The 14,065-nt window shown below is 36.8% G+C and overlaps 1 non-coding gene across 1 annotated transcript; it reads left to right on the top strand.

Annotated features, from left to right (window-relative positions):
• The first annotated feature begins 13,385 nt into the window (after positions 1-13,385).
• Positions 13,386-13,492, top strand: LOC117797525. Its single transcript, XR_004622541.1, has one exon. It is a non-coding gene; the product is annotated as a U6 spliceosomal RNA (small nuclear RNA).
• Positions 13,493-14,065: the final 573 nt, after the last annotated feature.

The raw sequence follows: 14,065 nt of genomic DNA, 5'->3' as shown, positions 1-14,065 counted from the left end.
GATGAGACACCCCAAAATGTGTGGCATAAATATTATTTCAAGTTAAAAATAATAAAAACCCAGCAGATACAGGAAAGCTCTCTACTTCCTCCATAACTGTGTTAATTTACAATGGGAAGGCCTTTACATTCTTTTATTTTGTGACTTCCTTGACTGATTTTTATAGATGTATGTATTTTTACTGCTTTTGTGCTTCCTACTTTTCTTACTCTTACTTTCAGTCTTTCTTTTCCATTCAAAGATTCCCCTTTAACATTTCTTGTAGGGCTGGTTTGGTGGTGATGAATTCCTTTAACTTTTGTTTGTCTGGGAAACTATCCTATTCTGAATGATAGCCTTGTTGGACATAGTATTCGTGGCTGGAGTTTTTTTTTTTTCCCCCAGCACGTTGAATATATCATGCCACTCTCTTCTAGCCTGAAAAGTTTCTGCTGAAAAATAAGCTGATAGCCTTATGGGGTTTCCCTCGTATGTAACTGTTTTCTTTTCTCTTGCTTCTTTGTAAATTCTCTCTTTTCTAATTCATTTATTTCTGCTCTAATCTTGGTCAACTGCTTCCTCGTGAGTGGATTAGGCCTGTCCCTCTGTTGCTGTTCTAGCTTCTTGAGGTGAGAATATAAAAACTGCATTTTAGATTTTTCTATTCTTTTGAGTGAGGCTTGGATGGCTATGTATTTCCCCCTTAGGACTGCCTTTGCAGTATCCCATAGGTTTTGGACCATTGTGTTTTCATTCTCGTTGGTCTCCATAAATTGTTTAAATTGTTTTTTGATTTCCTGGTTTATCGAGTCATTCTTGAGCAGGATGGTTCTTAGCCTCCAAGTGTTTGAGTTTCTTCCAGGTTTTTCCTTGTGGTTGAGTTCCAATTTCAGAGCGTTGTGGTCTGAGAATATGCAGAGGATAATTTCGATCTTTTGGTATCAGTTGAGACCTGTTTTGTGTCCCAGAACATGGTCTACTCTTGAGAATGTTCCATGGGCATTAGAATAGAATGAGTATTCTTTGGTTCTGGGGTGTAGTGTTCTATATATATCTATGAGGTCCAACTCGTCGAGTATGGCATTCAAAGCCTTTGATTCTTTGCTTAGTTTTTGCCAGGGTGTTCTGTCTATTTCTGATAGTGGGGTGTTGAGGTCCCCTACTATTACTGTGCTTTTATCTATATGTCTCCTTATTGTGGTTAAGAGTTGTCTTGTGTATCTTGCTGCTCCCCTGTTGGGGGCATATATATTTATAATTGCCATATCCACTTTTTGGATACATCCTTTAAGAATAATATAGTGCCCTTCTGTGTCTCTAACTGTAGTCCTTAGTTTAAAATCCAATCTGTCTGATATGAGAATTGCTACCCCAGCTTTCTTTTGAGGTCCATTNATGGATTGGAAGAATTAACATAGTTAAAATGTCCATACTACCCAGAGCAATCTACACTTTCAATGCTATCCCGATCAAAATACCGAGGACATTTTTCAAAGAACTGGAACAAATAGTCCTTAAATTTGTATGGAACCAGAAAAGGCCCCGAATCTCCAAGGAACTGTTGAAAAGGAAAAACAAAGCTGGGGGCATCACAATGCCGGATTTCGAGCTGTACTACAAAGCTGTGATCACAAAGACAGCATGGTACTGGCACAAAAACAGACACATCGACCAATGGAACAGAATAGAGAACCCAGAAATGGACCCTCGGCTCTTTGGGCAACTAATCTTTGATAAAGCAGGAAAAAACATCCGGTGGAAAAAAGACAGTCTCTTCAATAAATGGTGCTGGGAAAATTGGACAGCTACATGCAAAAGAATGAAACTTGACCACTCTCTCACACCATACACAAAAATAAACTCCAAATGGATGAAAGACCTCAATGTGAGACAGGAATCCATCAAAATTCTAGAGGAGAACATAGGCAACAACTTCTATGACATCGGCCAGAGCAACCTTTTTCACGACACATCTCCAAAGGCAAGAGAAATAAAAGATAAAATGAACTTATGGGACTTTATCAGGATAAAGAGCTTCTGCACAGCCAAGGAAACAGTCAAAAAAACTAAGAGACAGCCCACGGAATGGGAGAATATATTTGCAAAGGACACCACAGATAAAGGACTGGTATCCAAGATCTACAAAGAACTTCTCAAACTCAATACACGAGAAACAAATAAACAAATCATAAAATGGGCAGAAGATATGAACAGACACTTTTCCAATGAAGACATACAAATGGCTAACAGACACATGAAAAAATGTTCAAAATCATTAGCCATCAGGGAAATTCAAATCAAAACCACACTGAGATACCACCTTACGCCAGTTAGAATGGCAAAGATAGACAAGGCAAGAAACAACAATTGTTGGAGAGGATGTGGAGAAAGGGGATCCCTCCTACATTGTTGGTGGGAATGCAAGTTGGTACAGCCACTCTGGAAAACAGTGTGGAGGTCCCTTAAAAAGTTAAAAATTGAACTACCCTATGACCCAGCCATTGCACTACTGGGTGTTTACCCCAAAGATACAGACGTAGTAAAGAGAAGGGCCATATGCACCCCAATGTTCATAGCTGCATTGTCCACAATAGCCAAATCATGGAAGGAGCCGAGATGCCCTTCAACAGATGACTGGATTAAGAAGCTGTGGTCCATATATACAATGGAATATTACTCAGCTATCAGAAAGAACGAATTCTCAACATTTGCTGCAACATGGACGGCACTGGAGGAGATAATGCTAAGTGAAATAAGTCAAGCAGAGAAAGACAATTATCATATGATTTCTCTCATCTATGGAACATAAGAACTAGGATGATCGGTAGGGGAAGAAAGGGATAAAGAAAGGGGGGTAATCAGAAGGGGGAATGAAACATGAGAGACTATGGACTATGAGAAACAAACTGGGGGCCTCAGAGGGGAGGGGGGTGGGGGAATGGGATAGACCGGTGATGGGTAGTAAGGAGGGCACGTATTGCATGGTGCACTGGGTGTTATATGCAACTAATGAATCATCGAGCTTTACATCGGAAGCCGGGGATGTACTGTATGGTGACTAACATAATATAATAAAAAAAATCATTAAAAAAATAATAAATAAGTAAATAAGCAAACTAGTTACACCTGTCAAAAAAATAAAAGAAAATTCTCTCTTTTATTGCTCCTTTTTAAAATTCGCCATTTTAATTACTTTGTGTCATGGTGTGGACTTCCTTGGGTTGATTTTATTGGAGGTTCTCTATGCCTTCTGTACCTGGATTTCTGTTTCCTTCCCCAGGTTAAGGAAGTTTTCAGCTATTATTTCTTCAAATAATTTTTCTGCCCTCTTTTCTTTCTCTTCTCCTTGGATCCCTGTAATGTGAATGTTATTTCACTTGATGGTGTCACTGAGTTCCCTGAGTCTTTTCTCATTTGGCATAATTTTTTTCTCTCACCTGATCAGTTTGATTACTTTCCATTTCACAGTCCACCAGTTTCCTGATCCATTCTTCTGCTTCCTCTAGTCTACTACTTATTCCAGCTAGTCCTTTTAAAAAAAGCTTTATGTATTTAAGCGGGGAGGGGCAGAGGGAGAGAGGCAGAGAATCCTGAAGCAGATTCCTCACTGAGCATGGAGCTCAATATGGGCCTCGATCCCAGGACCCTAAGATCATGACCTGAGCTGAAATTAAAAGCCTGCTATTAACTTGACTGAACCACACAGGTGCCCCTCCATCTAGTGTATTTTAAATTTCATTTATTGTGTTCTTCATCTCTCATTGGTTCTTTTTTATCTCTTCATTAGGGGTCTCACTGAGGTCCTCCACTCTTTTCAGTGAGTACCTTTAAGATCATTACATTCTCTCTCAGGCATTTTACTTATCTTCATTTTGCTCAGGTATCTTGCTGTGATTTTTTTCCTCTTTCATTTGGGGCATAGTCCACTGTCTGGTCATTTTGTCTAATTTTCTGTGTCTTTTTCTGCATGTTAGGAGAGTCAGCTACATCTCCAGCTCTTGAAAGTAGTGGCCTCATGAGGAAGAGATCCTGTAGTGCCCTACCTGGAAGGGGCAGATCCACCAAAGCACCCACAGGGCAGTGTTAGCAAGTCAGGTGGGGAGTGTAGTTGCTACACTGTTTCCTGTAGGTGGCTGTGTGTTTTTGCTGGGGAGCAGAGGAGGTAAATGGTGCCTGCCAGCTCCTTTGTTCCTTGAGCAGTCCCACAATAATCTCTGTCCCTCCAGATCATGTTCTGAGATGAGTAAACTCTCACTCCCATATGCCTGGTGTTTTTCAAACTGCTCCTTCAATGCTCTTTTTCCATGGACTGTTTCTTTTTCTGTCTATAAGGGTGGGGACTCAGTTTCCTCTCAGCCTCTGAGCTCTCCCAGAGCAAAACACTAATTTTTTAAAAGATTTATTTATTTATTTTTGAGAGAGAGAATGAGCACACAAGGAGAGACAGAGGGAGAGACTCTCAAGCAGGCTCCCTGCTGAGTGTGGAGGATGACACCAGGCTTGATCTCACAACCACAAGATCATGACTTGAGCTGAAATCAAGAATTGGAAGCTTAACCAACTAAGCCACCGAGGCATCCCCCACTAATTTTTAAAATTCCAGGTTTTAAATTTCATTGGTTGTAAGAGCTCATGAAGTTTGGCTTCATGGTTTTCAAAGCCAAGTGTTATGGGGATTCATCTTCTCCATGCATGCTCCCCAATGTGACAGTCTGCTTCTCTCCCTTCTCTGTGTTGGCTTGTCCCTCCCCCTTGCAGATAGCCCCACAGGTCTGTTTGGCTCCTGAGTACATCTCCACCCTTCCTACCCTCTTAAATGCATCTATTTCTCTACATTTAGTTGGGAAGTTTGTTCTGCCAGTCTTTGGGTCATTTTCTGGGTTATTTACACTGATGTGAGTGTTATCTACTTGTATCCATGGGATGAGGGGAGCATAGAGTCCTCCTATGCTGCTATCTTCCCAGCAATCTTGGATTTACTTTCTTGCTATTGGACTGAAGACTTAGTTCTTCCCTGGCAGTTGTCCAGGGACCTCCCTTTGTTCCTTGTCATATGAGCCTCTCAATAGAGTATTTCACAACATGGCAGTAGCCTTCTCTGGAAAGTAGCAAAAGAATGAGAAAGGGAAAGCTAGGCGGAAGCCAGAATCTTTATGAAACCTGATCTGAAAAAATGACATACGGTGCTTTTGTTATATTCTGTTCATTAGAAGTGAGTCACTAGGTCCATCCCACTCTCAAGGGGGGAAAGGATTACACAAGAGTGTGGAGGAGGCAGGGATAATTTGGGATCATCTTAGAAGTTTGCCTACCACAATACTTTTATGGAAAGGCCTCTTTTCCTATGCTAGCTAGTTTGGAGTAGAATTCCAACTAATTCTCATTTTTATTAAACATTCAGGGTTTTCATTTTAAAGACAGAATTACAGTTAGCATCTGACATTTCAGGAAAGGGATCACTTCAGACCAAAATGTACTATCAGTGTTTTTTTTTAATTAAAATATGTTAAAGATTAAGTAAAACATGACAACAAGTGTCTGAGACTTAGGAACTGAGAAGGGGAATCAACTCAATAAATTAAGGTAATCTTACTCATGCCTTCCTCATAGTCATGTAACAATTTCTTCTTCACATTTTACACAGCGAATAAAAAAAGCAAAGGTAGAGAAGGTATGAGATTATTGACAGCTGCCCATTGGTAAGAATGAACAGGGGAAAGTAGATCTCTCATTGAAAGGCCCAGAATTGGCAGTAAAGGGGTTGAAGGGGAGAACTCAAATCACAATCTTAGTTTTAACATCTTGTTAAAAGACCTTCCAGAAATGGTACAAACCAGGGATAGTAAATGCATAGCCCTTATTTCCAGAATAAAATCTGTTAGATAGCAAAACAAAATCTTTTGCTCTTACAGCTTGGTATAAAAGGGATCTCAAAGTATAATTTCATATCCTTATTGAGTTTTCCTCTGTTAGGGCTTTTGGAGAGCGGTTCAAAATTATAATGTAATTTTTAAGATTATACCTTTGGGATTGTAATTAGGAATCTCTTCCAAAGTATGAACTGCCGAGGTATAGCTAATAGGAAAATACTGTATTATATTTTAGCTCCTATAATTTGCTCAGAAATCTTTCCATATAAGGATTCAAATAAGATCCATGGAAATTAGCACTAGTCTAAAAGGATTCCCATGATAAGGCTGTTTTTACTGCTCTAAATCCTTAACACCATCTAACTTTCTCGTTTTAGAGTTAAAGGGTTGGCAGTAGATGCCGCTTCACTCAGATCCTATTTACTGAACTGATGCATCCATTTGCTAGTTGCTGTGATTATCATCAGTTGCTAAAGGCTCTTAGCTACACCCTTCTCTAGAAACAACTGATCTTGAGAGAGGTGAACTGCTTTGCCTGGGAGAGCAGTACCCCTTCCTGTGGGGCATAGGACAGTCTGAAGGCAATGACTGACCAAAACTGAGGTACCAAAGCCTGGCCATCATGCCTTGATGTGAAATTCAAGGTTTTTAACTCCCCAGGGTATTAAGCTGAAGTTAGTCTCCAGCTGACACTACATCTTCCCTTCGCTTTTCCTCTGCTCTATCTTTATGCCTTTATCCTTTTATAGGATCCTTCTGAGAGCAGTCCCTCAATAAATCAGTTACACAGGAATTTCTCTCAGGCTCTCCTACTAGGAACCTGATCTAAGCCATGGGTCAACTGCATATGAAATGGGAGAGTGGGCAGTTCTTTTTAACATTAGAGAGTAAAAACTCTCTTTCCTTTTTGGTTTAGGACACTATTTTTCATTGGAAATATTCTCTCGTGTTTAACTTCCTCCTCCCAGCTAAAATTACAGGATTGAAAAATAAGTAAAATGGTTAAGCTGTTAATACCATAGCCTTCCTGCAAACCAAACTCCCTTCCTCTCTTCTTCTTTTTCTCTTTTTATTCTTTCCTTCCTTCTCTGACTTCTTCCAAAAAGATTTAATGTATCTAAATTTAAACATGGATAAAACCATCTGAGGGATTATTACTGAACAGCTCTAAGTCAGAATCCTACCCAGGCAGAATGATAGGGCAGTGCCTTTAGGCTTCGCTTGGCCTCATAGCTATCCCCCAACATCCTTGCCCGCCAGTCAGCCAGATCCGGTGTGGAGAGCCCCTCCTCCCAAAACAAGCTTGGCCAGAAAGGGGCTGCCCCGTCACCAGTCACACAAATGCATGATCATGGGGAACCTGGTGCGAAACCATTCACAAATGTCTTGCTTCTGGGTCAGGTTTTGTATGTAGAAGAGCAGCTCCCTCCCTATGATCTATTGAAAGTCAACCCTTGACACAAAGGTTTGTAAAAAAAAGAAATGCATAATGGATAAAAATAGCATATGGTAACAAGTGTACCTGAAATGCCCTTCTCAACAAAGCTTTCTAGGCCAGTAACCTTCATACTGGCAAATACTGAATTCTCATTCTACATGAGACAAAGAAATGGCCAAAATTCCTTAATGACATTCTTAGCTTAAGAAGATTGAAAAACAATTAGCAGAAAAAAATATAGAGCTATCAGTTCCCTATTTCTCACTATTCTCTACCTTAATTCATGTACACCAGATAAAACCCGCATTTTTATATAGAAAAGCAAAGGTTAGGTCATTGCTATGGGAGGACCTTTTGCTCTGGAGGCCACAGGATCTGCACCATGGACTGTTGAGATCCTGGGTTCTCGCTCACTTAAAGTACGTACTTTTAAAATTAATAATATAACAGTTGCTGATCTGATTCAAAATACAGGAGGTATTCTGTAAAACTCATATTTTCATGACCTGTGGATTTTTTATTTTTTGAGAAAAGATAGTTACTCGTAATTTTGGTACATTTCTGACTGTCCCTTGCTTGCCACCCTTCATACTTGTGCACCACCAAAAACTGCATGTAGAGAGCCCCAAAGGCTTGCTCAAGAGCTAAAGGCATTCACATTTGTGCCCTTGAATGACAGGAGAAAATAAGACTTCTATTGCCAATGCCTATGTTTATCTCTTCTTCCTAAACAGCAGCTATACCATTTTACTTGCCATCTCTTCTGGACCAACTGCTCCCCAGGTACCTACATAACCATATTGTAAAATAAGGATATTCATTCTGCATCTCATCCTGAAAAATTAGAAAGACCATCATTTTCAAATGAGAAAGTTTAAATTTTAAAAAAATATGCAAAGCAGAATATAGTGATATGGATACATCTAAACAAAATTACCAGTGCTTCCCTAAGGCAAAATTGAAATGTAGTCACAGTTCACATCTATCTTCCTTCTTTCTCCCTTTTTATGCCTCTCTTTTACCAGTGGGAATATAGGTCCTCATGCTTTCCCTTGCCAGCCAGAGCCTCTCCATTAAATTATATTGTTCTAGCTTGCAGCCCTTGGACTTGGCCTCATATGTTGTTTGCCCTTCTCTTGTCAGAATTAGTTGTTCTGTGTCCTATGTCTCACTGTAAAAATTTAACACATTAATTTATTTGAGTTTATGGACTAAAGACTATTGATGATTTAATACTTTAACCTTTTAAATTTATGTTAATAGGCATTCCATGGAAGATAACATTTTTTAACTCAAAGGGAGAATTAGTGCAATTTTAAGCCCTTCATTAGGTTGGTGGGAGCAATAGTTTGGAAAGGAGGACAAGCTCTTGCCTGCTTTGTTTAGATATTAAGCTGGTCCTGTACAAATAGCAATTATTTTGATAAACACAAGAGAAATACGTTCAGGTTTTATAAGAGTACACTATAGCACATTTTCCATTGAAAAGAAAGAAATGTTTTTGTTAAAAGAAACTTTTCTACACTATGTCCCCCTTTTCATGAATTATTTTTCCAAAGGGAATAAAAGAAAAATCTCTTTTAGCTGTCTTCAGTTTCATAACCAGAGCATCCATTTTAGTTACACTCGATCAACTCTAATCATTACTTTGAAAACCTGAAATTTGTTAACACAGGTATGTACTCATCCTGCTGGCTCAATCAGTAGCAAATCAGTTCTACCATGTGTACTGTTTAATGCTATGTTGGTTGATGCAAGCAACTAATTTTTTTTCCTTTTTGGCAGGAACTGGCTGATTGCTATTTCATCAAGGGAATGTGGTGGCAGCTTCAAGCTTAAAATATTTTGACATAATACAATAGTGACTCTCTTCACTTGATTCCAAGGCTGTCTTTTCCTTAGAAATGAATTTACTCAGGGCTATGGTTTTTGGGGTTCAGCTGAGTAGGGATTAAGTAAATTATTAATGGTTTTTATATATCACTGGCAAAATGCATCTATTAAATGCATGAAAATTTTACAGTTGAATCAGTAAGAATTGTCAATGAACATAAAGCATTGACAAATAGACATATCATTTGTCATCATAATACAGCTAATACTTCTGCCTTGACTTGGCACTGAACAAGACAGAATCTGCTGCACATTTTGAGACTGTAAAACTTCCTACCTTCTGTATCTTATTACCTTTATCAAATTTCTGTGCTGAATCAGTATTTATAAAATATCACAAAAAGAATTTGATGTATAAGGCATGAAAATGATATGAACACAAAGCATCTTCCCCTAAAGAGAACTTGATAATTCATAGTTATTATTATTATTATTATTCTGAGAAGAAATTTCAGCTTCATTAGTACCAGGATTAATAATTCATTAGTCTTGGGATTAATAAGCAACCCAACTTTGCATAAATAACTATTTGTGTGTTTGGTAGCTAGAGACTAAAAGTCAGGGTAGACTCCATCTATGTTGGCATTTTTTTAAACATTTAAAAAATATCCTTTGGGCACAAATGGTATCAGTATGAAAACAGTGTAGGAAAACAATGTGAATAGTTAATAAATATAGTTGTTAAATGCATTTTTAAATAAATTGAATTTTTAAATGAATGTATGAATGATGAAATAAATGAGCAAGGAATGTATATAGAACTGTGTTCTGTCTACCAGGTAACATAACATAACATTCTTTTGGAAACGGCAGAAGGCCTTAACAATCTCCTAATCTAATTCCTAATATTACAGATAAGGAAATAGAGGTAAAATAATTTGCTTGATTATAATGTTAGTTGTTGATGGCCCAAAACTCATAATGATTGCGCCTCTTTCCATAATAAACCAGATGGGCTTTCTCCAATATTTTTTAGGCCCTGAGAGTTGCATAGAGCATTACAAAGAGCATGAACTTGAGAGGCAGACAGACCTGGCATTTGAGCTTAGTTTTGCATTTTCCAGCTGTATGTTCTTGAGCAAGTCATTTAATTTCAATCTTAATTTCTTATAAGTGATAGAACATCTACCTCACAGGGCTATGGTAAATGATATAACTGTGTAAAGTACCCAGCAAAGAGTAAACATGGTTTGGTAATTCTCTTCTCTGCCTTGATATAGCACATTGTAAAAGCATTATATTAACACAAGGTATCAGTCAGTTCTGAGCCTACATAATTTACTTTTAATTCAAAACTAATACCAGAGCTGATCTTAAGATATCATTTGCTATCTGAAGGTGGGTAAGAATTTTATTTCCCCATGATAGGAAATCTCATTTCACTTTTTTTCCCATCTAAGAAAACACAGGTAATGAATTGGTTATAGTATATATTGTTATGGAAAACTTGAATTGTCTTATCTGTTTGAATTCTTTCCTATTAAAGTATATGAGAGCAGGTAAAATTGTCTCTCATTTGAGTTAGACATGGAAATTTTCTGAGAATTTTTTGTACTCCAGTCGTACCTTAGTCATACCATTGGCCTCAAACTGTTTGTCTCTTTTGGCCCCATTCTTCTGTTTGCTAAGATTCTGTAGGAGAGTCTGTCATTGGGTACTGAGAGTGTTAAAAGCAAACAGCAATGTCTGTCTGACAGTCTCTTAGAAAAGAGATGTTGCATCTGGAGCAGGGATCCTAGATACAAGCCAAGGAAATTAAAAACAAGATAAAAGACCCAGGTCATCAATCATCTTTCCCAGTAGTTTTTCTGGGAAAGTGGGTATTCAAGCATTTCTCCATCTTAGGAAATAAAATGAAGAATATCAGCGTGACTTTAGCTCATTTTATTTTCTTCATCTGAAAACAAAATATCTTGATGACAGAATGATTAAAACAAGAATTAGTGATTAATATGGGAGCTAAGATGGTGGCACAGTAGGAGGACTCTAGGCTTGCCTTGTCTCTCAAACAAAAACCCAGATCTGCTCTTAATCCTACTTAATATTCTCTAAATATTAATCAGCTTACTCATGTGGTTTTAAAACCACAGTGAAAAAAGAGGTATAGTTCAAATACTGATAGATTTACTGTGCTAGTTATTACCCACTGGAAGAGGCTGATCACTGAAAATCAATGTACCAAATATCATTTGCTCTGAAGCTTAATTTGTCAAATGACCATTTCACCAAATGGCCAGTTTTCCAAATTTACCAAATTAAGCAATTTACCAAAAATATTATTTGTTTTCAAAGACTAAGAATATACTCTAAATACACTTATGAATATATCCTTTAATATATTTACATTTCAGAATATACTTAAATTATTTTATTCATAATTATCTTCCTCTTAAATGTGTTGATAAAAATAGGTTCACAGACTATGTTATTCAATGACCCTCAGCTTTTTACCAACTGTACATTACTTAAAATGCTGCTAGGAAGAATACAGGTATTGAATGTAATAATTAGATAAATTCAACACTATTCCTTAAAACATGGTTTTGGTAACTTGATAAATTTAGAGAATTTGGCAAGGTGGTCATGCAGACTTTCATGTGAATACAAATCATCCAAAGTGGTCATCTGAACCTTAGTGTACATCATTCGGGGATCTTGTTAAAGCAAATTCTGAGTCTGTAGGTCTGGGAGGGGCTTTACACTCCGCATTTCTAACAAAAACTTCCAAGTGATGCTTGTGCTGCTTGTTTCAGACCAAATTATTAGTAGCATAGATTATAGGGAGTTAGCTTTCAGTGATTTAATATGATAGAATTGCATCCATCACAACTATTACACTTCCTCACTTGGAATGACCTTTGTTTTAGACATCCTGTATAAAGAAGATTTTACTTAGCTAATAATATAATTAATCTTTAAACATACAGATTTCAGTAATGAGACAAAAACAAAAAATGCTTTATTATTACGTCAGTAATCTAAATAGTTTGAGAAAAGCCATGTTACTATTTGCTATCCTACCTAACCCTGCCTAAACTCTCAGCATAAAATATGTCCATAAAAGTTTTAGCAGTTAGAAATATGAATACTTAGAGTTATAACATAATAATGGAACTTGATCAACTCACTGACAATTTGAAGTACCTGTTTTAATTGCATTTAATTAGTCCATGTCATATTTTTAAAAAATGAGCATAGAAAGAAATGTTATACATCATAGTTCTTTGACCAAAATTATCTTGATAAAATGAGTTATCAATAGTCAGGAATGAACCGTGTATTATTATCAATAGCTGTGAAGAATATTTTATTATGCTGACATAATTGCCTTTTGCTTTGAGAAAATTATCTTTCAAATAATTTACCTTAAATATCCAGTTAAATATTGGTAATAGAGCTATGTTTTAGGTTTTGTTTAGTGCAGTAGGTCTCAATGTTGGCTACATCTTGGAATCACTGGGGAGCTTTTAAAAAAAAGATAAGTCAGAGATAACATTTAATAACAGAAGAATAGAAGTAATGAAGTAAGAAACCACAAAGTTTGATTGTTTTAAGCACTCAAGTTATTATAGAATGAGTTTTCTATTGGACAAAATACAGATTAGCTTATGGGTTTTTCTGACAGATCTTTTTTTTAAAAGAGTGGGAAAGAGATGGGGGAGGGGCAAAGGTAAAGAGAGAGAATCTTAGGCAGGCTCCATGCCCAGTGCAGAGCTGGGCGTGGGGCTCGATCTCACAACCCTGAGGTCATGACCTGAGCCAAAATCAGGAGTTGGATGCTTAAGCAGTTTAGCCACCCAAATGCCTCCCGGATCTCTCAACACATAATGATTAGGCCTAAGACATAAGTAAGATAATAATGGCTTAGAGAAAGGAAAACCTCGAGAAAAGGAATGGGTCAAAAAGCATTTTGTAAAAAGCATATTTAAGAGAAAAAATTCTTGACACTTGAATTTTTGGACCTGAGGGTATACTAGACATCAGGATTGCTTCATTAAATTTGATTTCATTAATTTACAGTTCTAAATTGTTAATCAAGAACTGACACTGAAAGCCATCATGCTGTTTGCCTTAAACTTATGCAGTAATATATGCTAATTATTTCTCACTAAAACTGGGTGGATGAGAGTAGTATAGATAAGTGAATTATAGTTTATTTTTTCAATGGAATATCATACAGCAATGAAAATATTAAAAACTGCCAAGTGCTTGCTTTGGCAGCATATATACTAAGATTGGAATGATATAGAGAAGATTAGCATGGCCACTGTGCAGCGACGACACAGAAATTCATGAAGTGTTCCATATTAAAAAAAAAAAAACTACATCAAAAACTAATGATGTACTATATGTTGGCTAAATGAATGTAATAAAAAAATTAAAATAGCAAAAATAACACAAAAAACCCCCAAACTACCAATATTCTAAACAGTGAGTGAATCTCATGAAAATATTTAATAAAATCAAATGCAAAAAAAGTGACACTGAGTATGCATTATTTTTAAAGACATGGGAAAGCAAACAGCAGGATGGCGTAGAGGGGGGTTCTCAAACTTATCAAAACCTGTTCCCTTTTTATAACAAATAATTTTGTAGGCCATCCTTATTACCCTGAAATGTAATTCATATATAATGTAATCTGCTTACATAGATAAGTTTTAAAAAAGCAATAAAATATCCAAACTGTAATATAAATGAGCAATAAAAGTAAAGTAGTTTCTGTATGTTTTATTAAATATAATACATTACATAGAAATATGTGATTTATAATATGTTTCAATATGCATTTAGGCATGACTGCACTTTAAAACATGATTTCTATAGCTTGGATCCATTATTATAATCAATGTGAATATACCAGCTACAGCTGCAGAGTGATACAAGT

This window comes from Ailuropoda melanoleuca, chromosome X (genome assembly GCF_002007445.2).
Source record: "Ailuropoda melanoleuca isolate Jingjing chromosome X, ASM200744v2, whole genome shotgun sequence".
Lineage (NCBI taxonomy): Eukaryota > Metazoa > Chordata > Mammalia > Carnivora > Ursidae > Ailuropoda > Ailuropoda melanoleuca.
This window is presented reverse-complemented; position numbering and strand designations above follow the sequence as displayed.